The 18,507-nt window shown below is 44.0% G+C and overlaps 1 long non-coding RNA gene and 1 pseudogene across 1 annotated transcript in view; both read right to left on the reverse strand.

Annotated features, from left to right (window-relative positions):
• The window catches only part of LOC121846216, a 28,429-nt gene extending 10,240 nt beyond the window's left edge, over positions 1–18,189 (reverse strand). Inside the window, exon 1 of the long non-coding RNA XR_006083134.1 lies at positions 17,410–18,189. This is a non-coding gene — a long non-coding RNA (uncharacterized LOC121846216). The remainder of the gene's footprint in view (positions 1–17,409) is intronic.
• Positions 5,071–5,225, reverse strand: LOC112246226 (annotated as a pseudogene).
• Positions 18,190–18,507: the final 318 nt, after the last annotated feature.

The following is an 18,507-nucleotide window of genomic DNA, read 5'->3' on the forward strand; positions in this document are numbered from 1 at the left end:
TTTGTTTGTTTGTTTGTTTGTGAGTGTGTGCGTACGTGTGATTCTGCCAGTGTGGCTGATCAGAAAGGGTCAAGTGTGTGTAAAGGGATCGGTTATTTCCAGTGAAACCCAGAACAGTACGGTTGAGAGGGACACAAGTCTTATTGACCAGAACAAGGTCAATGGAAGCACAGTCACACCATACAGACAGATCCTTTTCTGTTCACACAGACCTACACTAGTCCAGGTTCCAGTGACCAAAGTAAACCTACAACACTTTAAGAATCCTGAAAGCTAGCAACAATCCAAAACCAACATGATCCTACAGTAGGCAAAACAAGCTTTATATAGAACACAGTATAAATGTAACAGTTTAGCTTCCGTCCCTCTCCTCGCCCCTACGTAACCTGGGCTCGAACCCGAGACCCTCTGCACATATCAACAACTGACACCCTTGAAGCATCGTTACCCATCGCTCCACAAAAGCCACGGCCCGTGCAGAGCAAAGGGAACAACTACTTCAAGGTCTCAGAGCGATTGAAACGCTATTAGCGCGCCCCCCGCTAACTAGCTAGCCATTTCACACCGGTTACATAAACATAGTGAATAAGGACAAGAGATGTGAAAAGATGTGGGGAGGACAGTGGGTGTGTTAGTGGGGAGGACAGTGGGTGTGTTAGTGGGGAGGACAGTGGGTGTGTTAGTGGGGAGGACAGTGGGTGTGTTAGTGGGGAGGACAGTGGGTGTGTTAGTGGGGAGGACAGTGGGTGTGTTAGTGGGGAGGACAGTGGGTGTGTTAGTGGGGAGGACAGTGGGTGTGTTAGTGGGGAGGACAGTGGGTGTGTTAGTGGGGTGTTAGTGGGTGGGTGTGTTAGTGGGGAGTGGGTGTGTTAGGACAGTGGGTGTGTTAGTGGGGAGGACAGTGGGTGTGTTAGTGGGGAGGACAGTGGGTGTGTTAGTGGGGAGGACAGTGGGTGTGTTAGTGGGGGAGGACAGTGGGTGTGTGTAGTGGGGGGAGGACAGTGGGTGTGTTAGTGGGGAGGACAGTGGGTGTGTTGGGGAGGACAGTGGGTGTGTTAGTGGGGAGGACAGTGGGTGTGTTAGTGGGGAGGACAGTGGGTGTGTTGGGTGTGTTAGTGGGGAGGACAGTGGGTGTGTTAGTGGGGGAGGACAGTGGGTGTGTTAGTGGGGAGGACAGTGGGTGTGTTAGTGGGGAGGACCGTGGGTGTGTTAGTTGGGAGGACAGTGGGGGTGTGTAGGGTGTGTTAGTTGGGAGGACAGTGGGTGTGTTAGTGGGGAGGACAGTGGGTGTGTTAGGACAGTGGGGAGGACAGTGGGTGTGTTAGTGGGGAGGACAGTGGGTGTATTAGTGGGGAGGACAATGGGTGTGTTAGTGGGGAGGACAGTGGGTGTGTTAGTGGGGAGGACAGTGGGTGTGTTAGTGGGGAGGACAGTGGGTGTGTTAGTTGGGAGGACAGTGGGTGTGTGTAGGGGTGTGTTAGTTGGGAGGACAGTGGGTGTGTTAGTGGGGAGGACAGTGGGTGTGTTAGTGGGGAGGACAGTGGGTGTGTTAGTGGGGGGAGGACAGTGGGTGTGTGTTGGGTGTGGGGAGGACAGTGGGTGTGTTAGTTGGGAGGACAGTGGGTGTGTTAGTTGGGACGATTAGTGGGGGAGGACAGTGGGTGTGTTAGTGGGGAGGAGTTGGGAGGACAGTGGGTGTGTATAGTGGGTGTGTTAGTTGGGAGGACAGTGGGTGTGTTAGTTGGGAGGACAGTGGGTGTGTATAGGGTGTGTTAGTTGGGAGGACAGTGGGTGTGTTAGTTGGGAGGACAGTGGGTGTGTATAGGGTGTGTTAGTTGGGAGGACAGTGGGTGTGTTAGTTGGGAGGACAGTGGGTGTGTATAGGGTGTGTTAGTTGGGACGACAGTGGGTGTGTTAGTAGGGTGTGTTAGTTGGGACGACAGTGGGTGTGTTAGTTGGGAGGACAGTGGGTGTGTGTAGGGTATGTTAGTTGGGAGGACAGTGGGTGTGTGTAGGGTGGGTGTTAGTTGGGGAGGACAGTGGGTGTGTTAGTTGGGGAGGACAGTGGGTGTGTGTAGGGTGTGTTAGTTGGGAGGACAGTGGGTGTGTTAGTTGGGATGACAGTGGGTGTGTTAGTTGGGACGACAGTGGGTGTGTTAGTTGGGAGGACAGTGGGTGTGTTAGTTGGGAGGACAGTGGGTGTGTTAGGGTGGGGGAGGACAGTGGGTGTGTGTAGGGTGTGTTAGTGGGAGGTTGGGAGGACAGTGGGTGTGTATAGGGTGTGTTAGTTGGGAGGACAGTGGGTGTGTTAGTTGGGAGGACAGTGGGTGTGTGTAGGGTGTGTTAGTTGGGACGACAGTGGGTGTGTTAGTTGGGGGAGGACAGTGGGGGTGTGTGTAGTTGGGACGACAGTGGGTGTGTTAGTTGGGAGGACAGTGGGTGTGTGTAGGGTGTGTTAGTTGGGGGACGACAGTGGGTGTGTTAGTTGGGACGACAGTGGGTGTGTTAGTTGGGAGGACAGTGGGTGTGTTAGTTGGGACAACAGTGGGTGTGTGTAGGGTGTGTTAGTTGGGGAGGACAGTGGGTGTGTATAGGGTGTGTTAGTTGGGACGACAGTGGGTGTGTATGGGTGTGTTAGTTGGAGGGTGTGTTAGTTGGGACGACAGTGGGTGTGTTAGTTGGGAGGACAGTGGGTGTGTTAGTTGGGGGACGACAGTGGGTGTGTGTAGGGTGTGTTAGTTGGGACGACAGTGGGTGTGTTAGTTGGGGGAGGACAGTGGGTGTGTGTAGGGTGTGTTAGTTGGGACAGTGGGTGTGTTACAGTGGGTGTGTATAGGGTGTGTTAGTTGGGAGGACAGTGGGTGTGTGTAGGGTGTGTTAGTTGGGACGACAGTGGGTGTGTGTGTAGGGTGTGTTAGTTGGGACGACAGTGGGTGTGTATAGGGTGTGTTAGGAGGACACAGTGGGTGTGTATAGGGTGTGTTAGTTGGGAGGACAGTGGGTGTGTTAGTTGGGAGGACAGTGGTGTGTTAGTTGTAGGGTGTGTTAGTTGGGACGACAGTGGGTGTGTTAGTGGGAGGGGTGTGTTAGTTGGGACGACAGTGGGTGTGTATAGGGTGTGTTAGTGGGAGGACAGTGGGTGTGTGTAGGGTGTGTTAGGTGTGTTAGTTGGGAGGACAGTGGGTGTGTTAGTTGGGAGGACAGTGGGTGTGTGGGTGTGTTAGGGGACGACAGTGGGTGTGTTAGTTGGGGGACGACAGTGGGTGTGTGTAGTTGGGACAGTGGGTGTGTTACAGTGGGTGTGTTAGTTGGGACGACAGTGGGTGTGTGTAGTTGTTGGGGGACAGTGGGTGTGTGTAGGGTGTGTTAGTTGGGAGACAGTGGGTGTGTGTAGGGTGTGTTAGTTGGGAGGACAGTGGGTGTGTTGTGTTAGTTGGGAGGACAGTGGGTGTGTTAGTTGGGAGGACAGTGGGTGTGTTAGTAGGGAGGGGACAGTGGGTGTGTGTAGGGTGTGTTAGTTGGGACGACAGTGGGTGTGTTAGTAGGACAGTGGGTGTGTGTAGTTGGGGACGACAGTGGGTGTGTAGGGTGTGTTAGTTGGGACGACAGTGGGTGTGTGTAGGGTTGGGGGAGGACAGTGGGTGTGTATAGGGTGTGTTAGTTGGGAGTGTGTTAGGGGAGGACAGTGGGTGTGTAGTTGGGAGGTGGGTGTGTTAGTTGGGGACAGTGGGTGTGTGTAGGGTGTGTTAGTTGGGAGGACAGTGGGTGTGTATAGGGTGTGTTAGTTGGGAGACAGTGGGTGTGTGTAGGGTGTGTTAGTTGGGAGGACAGTGGGTGTGTTAGTTGGGAGGACAGTGGGTGTGTTAGTTGGGACGACAGTGGGTGTGTTAGTTGGGTGTGTGGGATAGGGTGTGTTAGTTGGGACGACAGTGGGTGTGTTAGTTGGGTGTGTTAGTTGGGAGGACAGTGGGTGTGTGTAGGGTGGGTGTGTTAGTTGGGAGGACAGTGGGTGTGTTAGTTGGGAGGACAGTGGGTGTGTTAGTTGGGAGGACAGTGGGTGTGTTAGTTGGGACGACAGTGGGTGTGTTAGTTGGGACGACAGTGGGTGTGTTAGTTGGGATGACAGTGGGTTGTTAGTTGGGTGTGTGTAGGGTGTGTTAGTTGGGACGACAGTGGGTGTGTATAGGACAGTGTGTTAGTTGGGAGGACAGTGGGTGTGTTAGTAGGACAGTGGGTGTGTTAGTTGGGACGACAGTGGGTGTGTATAGGGTGTGTTAGTTGGGACGACAGTGGGTGTGGGTGTAGGGTGTGTTAGTTGGGACGACAGTGGGTGTGTATAGGGTGTGTTAGTTGGGACGACAGTGGGTGTGTATAGGGTGTGTTAGTTGGGAGTGGGTGTGTATAGGGTGTGTTAGTTGGGACAGTGGGTGTGTATAGGGTGGGTGTTAGTTGGGACGACAGTGGGTGTGTATAGGGTGTGTTAGTTGGGACGACAGTGGGTGTGTATAGGGTGTGTTAGTTGGGACGACAGTGGGTGTGTATAGGGTGTGTTAGTTGGGACGACAGTGGGTGTGTATAGGGTGTGTTAGTTGGGACGACAGTGGGTGTGTATAGGGTGTGTTAGTTGGGACGACAGGCCCAGAATCTTTATTTCTATGGTTTCCTCTTTTCATCCATAGTTGAGAGACAAGGCCATAAACACCCCTTAGTCTGCAGCACCTCACTCTCTGGTCCTCTTTCAGCACCAACTACCATGTCATTCTTTCAGAGCATCGGCCAATCAGATACTAGTCCTCAGCTTCAACGTGTTCAGATCTGGAGAGTCTGACCTGAGGAACCGTCCAACCCCAGAGAGGAAAGCCAGCGGCTCCGATTAGCCATTTCCTGGAACTATGGAGAAATGGAGGGCATGGCACATCAAAGGTCCCTGCCACCCCTTTCCCACAACCTTCCCAATCCCAGAGTATTCCCATTGTTTTAGATTCCCAGCTCCCCCATCTCTCTCTCTCTTACACTGCCCCATAGAGACGTAACAGCACACACTTCCCTACTGATGTTTAAAAAACATTTAACAGGGGAGCCCGAACACAGTCCAGAAATGATGCAATCGAGATTTCCACATTTAGGAACTTTGGAGGGGTCAGTACAGTCGGAGTGCAATTGCTGAGCCTCGCCCTGGGTGAACCACCTTCTTGATCACGGTACCTCTCTTGCCAGGTAAGTATGATCCTTGCCAGGTAAGTATGATCCTACTACTGTAGTGATTGTTATCCATAGAGGGTGTGTTGGTTTAAAACCTGTTAAAGAAATGAACGACGTAAAGCCACGCCTTCAGGCACCTTCAGGCACCTTTCAGAAGGGGAACTCTCTATCAGAGACAGACACACATTCTACCTTCCTTAAACTTTCCGCAGACTTCATTCTAACCTGAATAGCTGACTGACTGGCCATACATACATTTCCAATCAATTTCCTTTAAAAAGTACAATTGATGAGAGTTCCCATAGTAGCAATATCAGCCAGAAAAAGTGTTCAGTCTCTTGTGAGTGTGGTCAATGGGGGGTTAAAGATAGTTCCACTGATTACACCAACTGATTACTGAGTCCCATCCGAAAAACTTACTATGTACCTGGGGGAGTCCTAGCTACCTGATTAAAAACACGTCTTCAAACACGGATCTCAGGCCTCACTCATTCATCCTGCTTTCCACGACATGCTTCCACTTTCACGTCTCTTCCCAGCTCTGTGTCTCACTGGAACACAAAGCACAGAGAGGGACCAGGTAGAGGAAGCTATGGCCATATATGGGCACAGGGACACACAGTGCCAGGTGGGTGTGTGGCGAACCGTTAACCTATCGTACCTGAGTACACAAACACACCTTTAAGAAGGACCCTCCCATTCAACACACACACACAAGTGTGGTACATCAAACCAAATGCAGCGAGCAGCCCTTGTTACTTCTACGTTATTCAGTTAAACTCTTTGCCTGAACTCAACAATGGACTGACTATTGTTGTCTAAACAAAACCAAGTCAGGTCATGCCAAAAGGAACAATAGAGAGTGAAAAAGACAGTTCTACATGGAACCCAAAAAGGTTCTACCGGAACCCAAAAAGGTTCAAACTGGAACCAAAAAGGGTTCTTCCTGGAACCAAAAAGGGTTCTCCTATGGGGACACCAGAAGAAGCCCTTTGGAATGCTTTTAAAAAAAGAGTGTAGTGAGAAGAGCCTCACATAGTGATGTCATCAAAGATAGCGCCAACACACTCACTGCACGGTGAACTGATGACCAACATCAAATGATTAAATCCTACCAGTACCAGCAAAACACTTTGTCATGGCAAAATGTCCATCTGTGAGACTTTGCCAAGTAGGACAGGTAAGAGTATGTAGATATGGAGATCAGAAAGAGAGCAGATTCCCCCTGAGAATCTAATCTCAACCATCAAGATACCGGCTATGCATCATACCGACAATATCAGGACTATCACACAGACCGGACACGCAGGCACGATAAGCACACACACACACACACACACACACACACACACACACCTACACAAACACACACACACACACCGGACACGCAGGCACGATAAGCACACACACACACACACCTACACACAAACACACACACACACACCGGACACGCAGGCACGATAAGCACACACACACACACCTACACACAAACACACACACACACACACACCGGACACGCAGGCACGATAAGCACACACACACACACACCTACACACAAACACACACACACACACACACACACACCGGACACGCATGCACGATAAGCACACACACACACACCTACACACACACACACACACACACCGGACACGCAGGCACGATAAGCACACACACACACACACACTACACACAAACACACACACACACACCGGACACGCAGGCACGATAAGCACACACACACCCACACACACACAGACCGGACACGCAGGCTCGATAAGCACACACACACACACACACACACACACACACGGACATGCAGGCACGATAAGCACACACACACCTACCCAAACACACACACACACACACCTACACACAAACACACACACAGACCGGACACGCAGGCACGATAAGCACACACACACACACACACACACACACACACACACACACACACACACACGGACATGCAGGCACGATAAGCACACACACACCTACCCAAACACACACACACACACACACCTACACACAAACACACACACAGACCGGACACGCAGGCACGATAAGCACACACACACACACACACACACACACACACACACGGACATGCAGGCACGATAAGCACACACACACCTACCCAAACACACACACACACCTACACACAAACACACACACAGACCGGACACGCAGGCACGATAAGCACACACACACACACACACACACACACACACACACACCGGACACGCAGGCACGATAAGCACACACACACCTACCCAAACACACACACACACACACACCTACACACAAACACACACACAGACCGGACACGCAGGCACGATAAGCACAGAAAGATAGGTAATTTAATTGACAGGCTAAAGCGACTAAGTTTATGACTGACTTTTATCACCAACGCGCGCACCCCCCACACACACACACACACACACGCTTGACCTCAGTAAACAACCAAATAAAGTATTGTGTGAGCTGTTGGCTAGACATTTGGACTGGGGAGTGAGAGACCCAGACAGGTGGACTGAGGGAGAGAGAGAACCAGACAGTTGGACTAGGGGAGAGAGAGAACCAGACAGTTGGACTGGGGGAGAGAGAGAACCAGACAGTTGGACTGGGGGAGAGAGAGAACCAGACAGTTGGACTGGGGGAGAGAGAGAACCAGACAGTTGGACTGGGGGAGAGAGAGAACCAGACAGTTGGACTGGGGGAGAGAGAGAACCAGACAGTTGGACTGGGGGAGAGAGAGAACCAGACAGTTGGACTGGGGAGTGAGAGAACCAGACAGTTGGACTGGGGGAGTGAGCGAACCAGACAGATGGACTGGGGAGTGAGAGAACCAGACAGTTGGACTGGGGAGTGAGAGAACCAGACAGTTGGACTGGGGAGTGAGAGAACCAGAGTAATCTGGAGGTGGAGCCATACGAGTGGCTATCATTGTACTGCAGTAACACAAAGAGAAAAGGTGTGTGTGTGTGTGTGTGTGAGAGAGGGTGTGTGCGCGGGTGTGTGTGAGAGGGTGTGTGTGCGGGTGCAAGTGTGGGTGGGCATGCTTGTGTATGTGAAAGGGTGTGAGAGGGTGTGTGTGCGCGGGTGTATGTGAGAGGGTCTGTCTGTGACTGCATTCCTCAGAGGGAGGGGTCACACACACACACACACACACGCGAATACACCATGCTTTCTGAGCGATCCCTAATCTTCCTGTCTAGGCAGGTAGTATTAAGTCCTAATTTTAGTGTGGCCAATGTTCACGTTTGTCTGTGGTGGTTCAGGAGCACTAAAGTAATTAGGTTAGTATGCTGTTACAATTGAAGACGTGTCACACCCCGGGGAGAAGGAATAGAAGCAGCTAGCATCCTGATCACTAGAAATAGACTGAACGGTTGAAAATGTCCTGAGAACGTCGTTGTTTGGAGAATCACAAATTTGTAGAAAAAAGTATTGCTCAGCACTGGACGCGAACACATGATGCTCAGAGCCAAAGTGCACTGCTCAGACCACTGCCGCTACTACGGCAGTTCACAACATGTTAGCAAACCGCGAGAATACGAAGACGATGATAGCTGATGGAAATAGCGCATAGTTGTTTATTAGCGGTCCTAAACCATTGCCCTAACCTTAACCACACATTGTACATTCCATAAAAGAGTAATGATCCCATCCATTACAGGGTAAACCTCCCTGACATCCATTACACACACACACACACACACACACACACACACACACACACACACACACATACACACACACACACACACACACCTTTCAGAACAGCTGGTAACTGGGGGAGGACAAGGCGACCGCAGAAGGTGGCTCTGAACACAGGCGACCGCAGAAGGTGACTCTGAACACAGGCAACCGCAGAAGGTGACTCTGAACACAGGCAACCGCAGAAGGTGACTCTGAACACAGGCAACCGCAGAAGGTGACTCTGAACACAGGCAACCGCAGAAGGTGACTCTGAACACAGGCAACCGCAGAAGGTGACTCTGAACACAGGCAACCGCAGAAGGTGACTCTGAACACAGGCAACCGCAGAAGGTGACTCTGAACACAAGCGACTGAACCCTACTGTCCATTCAGAAACCCTGCTCTTCTCTCAACCAATAAGATTGTCCGCTCAGACTGCCCATTCATAAAGAAACACGCGCCGAGTTACAGTATATACATTCACTTTCCCCCCCCATCTCCTCGTGCTCGGAGTTCATTCATGTCTTCTGCCACTGGGCAAAAGGAGTGGAATGTACCATTTACCTCAATTTATAGAGGAGACAACATGACAGAGGACGGGGAGGAAGCTATACAACATTCCTATTCTCTACTACATACAGTATCAACCCAACAGAACATGTCAATGACTGTATAGAACCAATAAAACAGACATTAGCAACACCATGACTGATATCCTAATGAAAAGAAAATATTACTCTTGCCCTATACTGTGCCCTTCACAGCTTATTTAAATAACTCACAATTGGAGACAGCATACGAGCTCTGTCATACTTCTGTATCCTTTTAATTCTATCAATGTACAAGCTATACACGCTATTACACTCTATGACTATGTAACATCTATGTAACTGTTATATAACAGCTATCAAACAGTGAATCAGCTATGTAACAGTGAATCAGCTATGTAACAGCTGTGTAACAGCTGTGTAACAGCTATGTAACAGCTATGTAACAGTGAATCAGCTGTATAACAGCTATGTAACAGTGAATCAGCTATGTAACAGTCAATCAGCTATGTAACAGTGAATCAGCTAGGTAACAGTGAATCAGCTATGTAACAGCTATGTAACAGTGAATCAGCTAGGTAACAGTGAATCAGCTATGTAACAGTGAATCAGCTATGTAACAGCTATGTAACAGTGAATCAGCTAGGTAACAGTGAATCAGCTATGTAACAGCTATGTAACAGTGAATCAGCAGCTATGTAACAGTGAATCAGCTATGTAACAGTGAATCAGCTATGTAACAGTGAATCAGCTATGTAACAGTGAATCAGCTATGTAACAGTGAATCAGCTATGTAACAGCTATGTAACAGCTATGTAACAGCTATGTAACAGCTATGTAACAGCTATGTAACATATGTAGCATATGTAGCAGTGAATCAGCTATGTAACAGTGAATCAGCTAGGTAACAGTGAATCAGCTATGTAACAGCTATGTAACAGTGAATCAGCTAGGTAACAGTGAATCAGCTATGTAACAGCTATGTAACAGTGAATCAGCTATGTAACAGTGAATCAGCTAGGTAACAGTGAATCAGCTAGGTAACAGTGAATCAGCTATGTAACAGCTATGTAACAGTGAATCAGCTATGTAACAGTGAATCAGCTAGGTAACAGTGAATCAGCTATGTAACAGTGAATCAGCTATGTAACAGTGAATCAGCTATATAACAGCTATGTAACATATGTAGCATTTGTAGCAGTGAATCAGCTATGTAACAGTGAATCAGCTATGTAACAGTGAATCAGCTATGTAACAGTGAATCAGCTATGTAACAGCTATGTAACAGCTATGTAACAGCTATGTAACAGCTATGTAACAGCTATGTAACAGCTATGTAACAGCTATGTAACATATGTAGCATTTGTAGCAGTGAATCAGCTATATAACAGCTATGTAACATATGTAGCATATGTAGCAGTGAATCAGCTATATAACAGCTATGTAACAGCTATGTAGCATATGTAGCAGTGAATCAGCTATATAACAGCTATGTAACAGCTATGTAGCATATGTAGCAGTGAATCAGCTATATAACAGCTATGTAACAGCTATGTAGCATATGTAGCAGTGAATCAGCTATATAACAGCTATATAACAGCTATGTAACATATGTAGCAGTGAATCAGCTATATAACAGCTATGTAACAGCTATGTAGCATATGTAGCAGTGAATCAGCTATATAACAGCTATGTAACAGCTATGTAGCATATGTAGCAGTGAATCAGCTATATAACAGCTATGTAGCATATGTAGCAGTGAATCAGCTATATAACAGCTATGTAACAGCTATGTAGCATATGTAGCAGTGAATCAGCTATATAACAGCTATGTAACAGCTATGTAGCATATGTAGCAGTGAATCAGCTATGTAACAGCTATGTAGCATATGTAGCAGTGAATCAGCTATATAACAGCTATGTAACATATGTAGCATTTGTAGCAGTGAATCAGCTATATAACAGCTATGTAACATATGTAGCAGTGAATCAGCTATATAACAGCTATGTAGCATATGTAGCATATGTAGCAGTGAATCAGCTATATAACAGCTATGTAGCAGTGAATCAGCTATATAACAGCTATATAACAGTAGCAGTGAATCAGCTATATAACAGCTATGTAGCAGTGAATCAGCTATATAACAGCTATGTAGCAGTGAATCAGCTATATAACAGCTATGTAGCAGTGAATCAGCTATATAACAGCTATGTAACATATGTAGCAGTGAATCAGCTATATAACAGCTATGTAACAGCTATGTAACATATGTAACATATGTAGCAGTGAATCAGCTATATAACAGCTATGTAACAGTGAATCAGCTATATAACAGCTAACAACATATGTAGCAGTGAATCAGCTATATAACAGCTATGTAACATATGTAGCAGTGAATCAGCTATATAACAGCTATGTAACATATGTAGCAGTGAATCAGCTATATAACAGCTATGTAACAGCTAATATAATAACAGCTATGTAACAGCTATATAACAGCTATGTAACAGCTATATAACAGCTATGTAACAGCTATATAACAGCTATGTAACAGCTATATAACAGCTATGTAACAGCTATATAACAGCTATGTAACAGCTATATAACAGCTATGTAACAGCTAGCATATATAACAGCTATGTAACAGTGAATCAGCTAGGTAACAGTGAACATATGTAGCTATGTAGCAGTGAATCAGCTATGTAACAGTGAATCAGCTAGGTAACAGTGAATCAGCTATGTAACAGCTATGTAACAGTGAATCAGCTATGTAACAGTGAATCAGCTAGGTAACAGTGAATCAGCTAGGTAACAGTGAATCAGCTATGTAACAGCTATGTAACAGTGAATCAGCTATGTAACAGTGAATCAGCTAGGTAACAGTGAATCAGCTATGTAACAGTGAATCAGCTATGTAACAGTGAATCAGCTATATAACAGCTATGTAACATATGTAGCATTTGTAGCAGTGAATCAGCTATGTAACAGTGAATCAGCTATGTAACAGTGAATCAGCTATGTAACAGTGAATCAGCTATGTAACAGCTATGTAACAGCTATGTAACAGCTATGTAACAGCTATGTAACAGCTATGTAACAGCTATGTAACATATGTAGCATTTGTAGCAGTGAATCAGCTATATAACAGCTATGTAACATATGTAGCATATGTAGCAGTGAATCAGCTATATAACAGCTATGTAACAGCTATGTAGCATATGTAGCAGTGAATCAGCTATATAACAGCTATGTAACAGCTATGTAGCATATGTAGCAGTGAATCAGCTATATAACAGCTATGTAACAGCTATGTAGCATATGTAGCAGTGAATCAGCTATATAACAGCTATATAACAGCTATGTAACATATGTAGCAGTGAATCAGCTATATAACAGCTATGTAACAGCTATGTAGCATATGTAGCAGTGAATCAGCTATATAACAGCTATGTAACAGCTATGTAGCATATGTAGCAGTGAATCAGCTATATAACAGCTATGTAGCATATGTAGCAGTGAATCAGCTATATAACAGCTATGTAACAGCTATGTAGCATATGTAGCAGTGAATCAGCTATATAACAGCTATGTAACAGCTATGTAGCATATGTAGCAGTGAATCAGCTATGTAACAGCTATGTAGCATATGTAGCAGTGAATCAGCTATATAACAGCTATGTAACATATGTAGCATTTGTAGCAGTGAATCAGCTATATAACAGCTATGTAACATATGTAGCAGTGAATCAGCTATATAACAGCTATGTAGCATATGTAGCATATGTAGCAGTGAATCAGCTATATAACAGCTATGTAGCAGTGAATCAGCTATATAACAGCTATGTAGCAGTGAATCAGCTATATAACAGCTATGTAGCAGTGAATCAGCTATATAACAGCTATGTAGCAGTGAATCAGCTATATAACAGCTATGTAGCAGTGAATCAGCTATATAACAGCTATGTAACATATGTAGCAGTGAATCAGCTATATAACAGCTATGTAACAGCTATGTAACATATGTAGCAGTGAATCAGCTATGTAACAGCTATGTAACATATGTAGCAGTGAATCAGCTATATAACAGCTATGTAACATATGTAGCAGTGAATCAGCTATATAACAGCTATGTAACATATGTAGCAGTGAATCAGCTATATAACAGCTATGTAACATATGTAGCAGTGAATCAGCTATATAACAGCTATGTAACATATGTAGCAGTGAATCAGCTATATAACAGCTATGTAACATATGTAGCAGTGAATCAGCTATATAACAGCTATGTAACAGCTATATAACAGCTATGTAACAGCTATATAACAGCTATGTAACAGCTATATAACAGCTATGTAACAGCTATATAACAGCTATGTAACAGCTATATAACAGCTATGTAACAGCTATATAACAGCTATGTAACAGCTATATAACAGCTATGTAACAGCTATATAACAGCTATGTAACATATGTAGCATTTGTAGCAGTGAATCAGCTGTATAACAGCTATGTAACATATGTAGCAGTGAATCAGCTATATAACAGCTATGTAACAGCTATGTAGCATATGTAGCAGTGAATCAGCTATATAACAGCTATGTAACAGCTATGTAACATATGTAGCAGTGAATCAGCTATATAACAGCTATATAACAGCTATGTAACATATGTAGCAGTGAATCAGCTATATAACAGCTATGTAACATATGTAGCAGTGAATCAGCTATATAACAGCTATGTAACAGCTATGTAGCATATGTAGCAGTGAATCAGCTATATAACAGCTATGTAACATATGTAGCAGTGAATCAGCTATATAACAGCTATGTAACATATGTAGCAGTGAATCAGCTATATAACAGCTATGTAACAGCTATGTAGCATATGTAGCAGTGAATCAGCTATATAACAGCTATGTAACAGCTATGTAACATATGTAGCAGTGAATCAGCTATATAACAGCTATATAACAGCTATGTAACATATGTAGCAGTGAATCAGCTATATAACAGCTATATAACAGCTATGTAACAGCTATATAACAGCTATATAACAGCTATGTAACAGCTATGTAGCATATGTAGCAGTGAATCAGCTATATAACAGCTATGTAACAGCTATATAACAGCTATATAACAGCTATATAACAGCTATATAACAGCTATGTAACAGCTATATAACAGCTATGTAACATATGTAGCATTTGTAGCAGTGAATCAGCTATATAACAGCTATGTAACATATGTAGCAGTGAATCAGCTATATAACAGCTATGTAGCATATGTAGCATATGTAGCAGTGAATCAGCTATATAACAGCTATGTAGCAGTGAATCAGCTATATAACAGCTATGTAGCAGTGAATCAGCTATATAACAGCTATGTAGCAGTGAATCAGCTATATAACAGCTATGTAGCAGTGAATCAGCTATATAACAGCTATGTAGCAGTGAATCAGCTATATAACAGCTATGTAACAGTGAATCAGCTATATAACAGCTATGTAACATATGTAGCAGTGAATCAGCTATATAACAGCTATGTAACAGCTATGTAACATATGTAGCAGTGAATCAGCTATGTAACAGCTATGTAACATATGTAGCAGTGAATCAGCTATATAACAGCTATGTAACATATGTAGCAGTGAATCAGCTATATAACAGCTATGTAACATATGTAGCAGTGAATCAGCTATATAACAGCTATGTAACATATGTAGCAGTGAATCAGCTATATAACAGCTATGTAACATATGTAGCAGTGAATCAGCTATATAACAGCTATGTAACATATGTAGCAGTGAATCAGCTATATAACAGCTATGTAACAGCTATATAACAGCTATGTAACAGCTATATAACAGCTATGTAACAGCTATATAACAGCTATGTAACAGCTATATAACAGCTATGTAACAGCTATATAACAGCTATGTAACAGCTATATAACAGCTATGTAACAGCTATATAACAGCTATGTAACATATGTAGCATTTGTAGCAGTGAATCAGCTGTATAACAGCTATGTAACATATGTAGCAGTGAATCAGCTATATAACAGCTATGTAACAGCTATGTAGCATATGTAGCAGTGAATCAGCTATATAACAGCTATGTAACAGCTATGTAACATATGTAGCAGTGAATCAGCTATATAACAGCTATATAACAGCTATGTAACATATGTAGCAGTGAATCAGCTATATAACAGCTATGTAACATATGTAGCAGTGAATCAGCTATATAACAGCTATGTAACAGCTATGTAGCATATGTAGCAGTGAATCAGCTATATAACAGCTATGTAACATATGTAGCAGTGAATCAGCTATATAACAGCTATGTAACATATGTAGCAGTGAATCAGCTATATAACAGCTATGTAACAGCTATGTAGCATATGTAGCAGTGAATCAGCTATATAACAGCTATGTAACAGCTATGTAACATATGTAGCAGTGAATCAGCTATATAACAGCTATATAACAGCTATGTAACATATGTAGCAGTGAATCAGCTATATAACAGCTATATAACAGCTATGTAACAGCTATATAACAGCTATATAACAGCTATGTAACAGCTATATAACAGCTATGTAACAGCTATATAACAGCTATGTAACAGCTATATAACAGCTATATAACAGCTATATAACAGCTATATAACAGCTATGTAACAGCTATATAACAGCTATGTAACAGCTATATAACAGCTATATAACAGCTATGTAACAGCTATATAACAGCTATGTAACAGCTATATAACAGCTATGTAACAGCTATATAACAGCTATATAACAGCTATATAACAGCTATATAACAGCTATGTAACAGCTATATAACAGCTATGTAACAGCTATATAACAGCTATGTAACAGCTATATAACAGCTATATAACAGCTATGTAACAGCTATATAACAGCTATATAACAGCTATATAACAGCTATATAACAGCTATGTAACAGCTATATAACAGCTATGTAACAGCTATATAACAGCTATATAACAGCTATATAACAGCTATATAACAGCTATATAACAGCTATGTAACAGCTATGTAACAGCTATGTAACAGCTATATAACAGCTATATAACAGCTATATAACAGCTATATAACAGCTATATAACAGCTATATAACAGCTATGTAACAGCTATATAACAGCTATATAACAGCTATATAACAGCTATATAACAGCTATATAACAGCTATATAACAGCTATATAACAGCTATGTAACAGCTATATAACAGCTATGTAACAGCTATGTAACAGCTATGTAACATATGTAGCAGTGAATCAGCTATATAACAGCTATGTAACATATGTAGCAGTGAATCAGCTATATAACAGCTATGTAACAGCTATGTAACATATGTAGCAGTGAATCAGCTATATAACAGCTATGTAACATATGTAGCAGTGAATCAGCTATATAACAGCTATGTAACATATGTAGCATATGTAGCAGTGAATCAGCTATATAACAGCTATGTAACATATGTAACATATGTAGCAGTGAATCAGCTATATAACAGCTATGTAACATATGTAGCATTTGTAGCAGTGAATCAGCTGTGTTGTAATCCAACTAATCAAATAACACTCTGAGGTAACATTCACACTAGTTGTCTCTATTCAATCCGGCACAGCTCCAATACATTACAGTAAATCACTAATATATCTCACTGAGCTTTCAGCTAGAGTACCTCACACAAATATAAACCCATATCATCATGTTATTACGGAGAAAGGATTTCTGTCACAAAGATGCCATTCTTTTCTAAACGCAGTGTCTTTCTATTCAATAAGAAATGTGTAATTCTGAGCTTCTCTAGATTTGCTGTAGTCTGGTCTGACTACGGAGGATCAGTGAGCGTTTTCTCAGCCTTAACGTGGACCATATGATATCCACCAGAAGCAGCAGTGCTAACTGGGACTTTTCCCCCCCACTTACCTACTCAGAGCATTTCCTCCTGATGGCTGTGAGCTTCACGCCGGACCCTCTCAGTCTCTCTTTCTGTATTGTTCTGTCTCTCTGTCGGTTCCCCTCTTCTTCCACTTTCTCTCTGCCCCCTCCCCTCTCGCTCTGTCAGATAATCTGGGGTTCCCCTCCAGTTTGCCTCTCTCAGGGAGAGAAGAGAGAGAATTGTCTCTCTAGCTTCCAAACTTAACTAAACCAAATTCAAAAGAATCTGTCCTTACACGTCTCTCTCTCTCCCTCCCCCTCTCTCTCTCCTCTCTCTCTCCTCTCCCTCTCCTCTCTCTCTCTTTCCTCTCTCTCTCCTCTCCCTTTCTCTTTCTCTTTCAGTCTTTTTTTCTCCTTCGGCTGCATTCTTCAGAGTGTAATCAGTAACAGGCTTAAAGTGACAGCGCTGTGCTGAAGCCGAAACACAGACACACTCTCGTGCACACACACACACACACACACGTGCACACACACACACACACACACACACACACACACACACACACACACACACACACACACACACACACACACACACACTCTCACAGACACACACACTCTCTTTAAGTCCCTCTGGGCTAAAGGTGCTTTCCCACCACACTGCCGACCCCGCTCCCGACCCCGCTCTCACAACCCAGCCCTGCCGAGAAAAAACTACTATCACATGTTACAGCACTAAGACTCTCTCTCTCTTTCCCCCTCTATTCCTCTTTCTTTATCTCTCTCTTTCCCCCTCTATTCCTCTTTATCTCTCTCTTTCCCCCTCTATTCCTCTTTATCTCTCTCTTTCCCCCTCTATTCCTCTTTATCTCTCTCTTTCCCCCTCTATTCCTCTTTCTTTATCTCTCTTTCCCCCTCTATTCCTCTTTCCCCCTCTATTCCTCTTTCCCCCTCTATTCCTCTTTCTTTATCTCTCTCTTTTCCCCCTCTATTCCTCTTTCTTTATCTCTCTCTCTTTCCATCTATTCCTCTTTCTTTATCTCTCTCTCTCTCTTTCCCCCTCTATTCCTCTTTCTTTCTCTCTCTTTCCCCCCTCTATTCCTCTTTCCCCCTCTCTTCCTCTTTCCCCCTCTATTCCTTTTCTTT

This window comes from Oncorhynchus tshawytscha, linkage group LG03 (assembly GCF_018296145.1).
Source record: "Oncorhynchus tshawytscha isolate Ot180627B linkage group LG03, Otsh_v2.0, whole genome shotgun sequence".
NCBI lineage: Eukaryota > Metazoa > Chordata > Actinopteri > Salmoniformes > Salmonidae > Oncorhynchus > Oncorhynchus tshawytscha.